This window comes from Coenobita brevimanus, chromosome 4, assembly GCF_032717465.1.
Source record: "Coenobita brevimanus isolate Jiangsu-jjx chromosome 4, ASM3271746v2, whole genome shotgun sequence".
Taxonomy (NCBI): Eukaryota; Metazoa; Arthropoda; class Malacostraca; order Decapoda; family Coenobitidae; genus Coenobita; species Coenobita brevimanus.
In genome coordinates this window covers 38,842,205-38,845,745 of record NC_136957.1, presented here as the reverse complement: position 1 = coordinate 38,845,745, position 3,541 = coordinate 38,842,205, and positions in this window count along the sequence as shown.

Here is a 3,541-nt window from a genome sequence, read left to right as displayed (position 1 = left end):
TGTGTGTGTGTGTGTATCAGTATGTGTGTGAACCTGTGTGTGTGTGCATCATTGTATGCGTGTATCTGTGCTCGTATCTGAGTGTGCGTGTATCAGTGCCTGTGTGTATCAGTGCCTGTGTGTATCAGTGTGTGCGTATATTAGCGTGCGTGCGTGCTCTGATCAGTGCTTGTATCAGTGTTTGCGTGCATGAATACGTGCGTGCATTAGTGTGTGCCTGCTCCGTGTGCGCGTGTTTAGGGCGTACATGCCGCAGCGTGTGCGTGCATCGGTGTTTGCGTGCATCAGTGTGTACGTGCTAAGTGTGCACGTAGTCAAATTGTGCGTGTTCAGTGTGTACATGTTCAGTGTGTACGTGTTCAGTGTGTACGTGTCCAGTTTGTACGTGTTCCGTGTGTGCGTGTTTATTGTGTGCTTGTTTATTGTGTGCATATTCAGTGTGTGTGCGTGTGTGCGCGCGTGTGTGTTTATTGTGTGCGTGTTTATTGTGTGCGTGTTCAGTGAGCGCGTATTCAGTGTGTGAGTATTCAATGTGTGCGTGTTAGTGTGCGTGTTAGTGTGCGTGTTAGTGTGCGTTCTCAGTGTGTGCGTACTTGTGTGCGTGCTCTGTGTGTGTATTTACTGTGTGTGTATTTACTGTGTGCGAATACCAGTGTGTAACTCAAACTGTACGCATGTTTGTAAGAGTGAAGGTATGGAAAAATTTAATGATGATGATGATGATGATGATGATGACGGCTACGATGGTGGCTGTGGTGGTGGTGGTGGCGATGGTGTGGTAATTTTGATGATGATGATGATGATGATGATGATGATGATGATAATTTTTTCTAGTTCTTTTTAATCCGGAAACGTTTATGTTATCAAGGAGGATTCTGTACTCTACTCCTTTCACCTTAACTTGGCCCAAATTTTCGTCCATTTGCAGCTTTTCACGTGTCGCAGTTGCGTCTTTGAAACAGCACTTTTTCGTGACAAGCATAATATTCTATTGTTACAACTCAGCATTCGAGATGAAGAGATTGCAATTTTAGGCCGAGTTAGAGTAAAATGAGTATAGTGAAGGGGATGGGATGGAGGGATGGAGTTGGGAGGTATACGAGAGAGAGGGTGTAAGATGGGGGAGGGCAGCGAAATGTCAGTGTATAGGGCGACATGGAGGCGATTTGTTTATGGCCACCCCATACAGGTTTAAGGCGTCTAGCTATAGATATCTAGACAATTAGGGCTATAGATATAGGTGACGATACACGACTATTAAAATTACATCCATTTCCCTTATTTTCTACAATTTCTTTGGCCTACAACGCTTCCTGGCTGACCGTAAGATATCCCCGTGTCCTAATTTCGTCACCTTAATTAATGGCAAAAACAGCAAAACCCAACACTTGCAGCAAGAAGAGAAGCCTACACACCATCACTACCCCCTAACCAGCAAAACGACGTCTATTGCCCTCATCTGTTGAATCTATTAGACCTATGACACTTCCTGGTTGGCAGCAAGATACCTCTGTGTCCTATCTGAATCATCTTAATGGCAAAAACAGCGAAATTTAACCCCCAAACAGTAAAATTTGACACTTACATCAGGAGACGGAGCCGATGCAGCCTCACCCTCTTATCGTCCGAGCACCACTGACTGACCAATGGAATGCCATGCTTGTTCAGCCCAGAAACTCGTGTGAAACTTTACCCAGCTACTTTTACATCCACTAGAGGGCACGGAGGCCCTCTCATCTTCAGGGTAACTCTAGTATTTTATTCTAGCTAATACAAGAGGCTGTTATGCACCTGTGAGCTATTTATAAGTGTCTGAGAGCGTTAATGCTGTAAATATTAACCCTCCAATGATCGTGACAACTCTAGTACTTTTTTTATTAGACTCCAGACGATTTTATTCAGCTGGGAATGGGTCTTAGGAGCCTGAGTGCATAAGAGAAAACCGTCGTAGAGGAAGCATCAAGGACCGTAGCAAACAAAGTCAGAAATTATACTTAGATGTTTACCATACTCTATTCACTTTCACTTTGCCTAATATTGCCATCTCCTCACCTTAAATGCTGAGCTGTAAGGATACATTAACACTAGAATATAGAACAATACTCTCGTTTCCCTAACTGGACCTAAAATTACCATCTCTCCATCTTGAATCCTGAGTTGTAACAATAGATGAACACCAAAATATGATGCTAGTCACGAAGAAGTGCTGTGTAAAGGATGTAGTGACATACCATTGTCATTTCCTGGCACTGGGCTACGTGAAATGAGTAAAATGACCTACACAGGGATGGAAATCTGGCCCGTGTTAGAGGAAGAACGGTATAGTCACGAAAAGGTGATATGGAATGGATACAGAATTTCACTTTAACTTGGCCTAAAATTGCCATCTCTCCATCTTGAATGCTGAGCTATAACAAGAGCCTGACGATACAATATGATGCTAATCACGAAAAAGTGCTGTTCAAGATAACTAGAGCCGTGTTATCGTCTTCTTCTGCCTGTAATTATGCTATGAGAAATAAGCAGCAAAATGAAGATCTCAGCCATGTTAAGTCTGATAAGCTATACATACAGCTTAATGGAACGCTCTGGTAAAAATTACAGCTATAAACTCATTCTACAACTCCCTAGCACCTGTCCCTTGGCGATTAATTTTGCTTATTACACCTTGCTCTCCTACTGTGCTGTATAAATACTTCAAGCTTTACCATAATCTGCATAAGAAACGTACAAAAGGATGTTAATCAGCCTTGTCCAAAAATATATCGCTAAGGAAGTCTTTGGTTGACTAGTGGGAGGTGCCTGTGTGTTACCATGGCAACCTCTCACACCACCAGTTACATACACACATTTTCCCACCAGCAAGTTCCATTAGAGAGTATTGTGTGTGTGTGTGTGTGTGTGTGTGTGTGTGTGTGTGTGTGTGTGTGTGTGTGTACAATCTTATCAGTGTGACGTGTGCGTGTGTCGTCTTGTGTGTATATTTGACGTACATGTGTAGGTAAGTGTAAACAGTCTTATCAGTATGACGTGTGTGCGTGTGTGTATGGGACGTTCATGTATAGGTGAGTATGTGCGTGTGTTTGACGAATACGTGTAGGTGTCTGCACGTGTATATGTACGTGTATGCGTCGTGATGTGTGCATGTGTATATATATATATATCTATATATATATATATATATATATATATATATATATATATATATATATATATATATATATATATATAGGCCCTATATGATGGTAGTGAAGCATGTGTAAGGGTTAATGGGCATCTGAGTGAATGGTTCACAATGGGTGTGGGCGTGCGACAAGGTTGTGTGATGTCCCCATGGTTGTTCAATATATATATATGGATGGGGTGATGAGAGAAGTAAAAACACGAGTAATGAAGAGAGGGATGGCGTTGGTAATGAATGGTGATGGATGGAATATCTCCAATTTGTTGTATGTTGATGATGCAGTACTGCTTGCAAGTACCGGACAGGAACTTGGTAGGCTAGTGCAGAGTTTTGTTGATGTCCGTAAGCGTCGTGCCT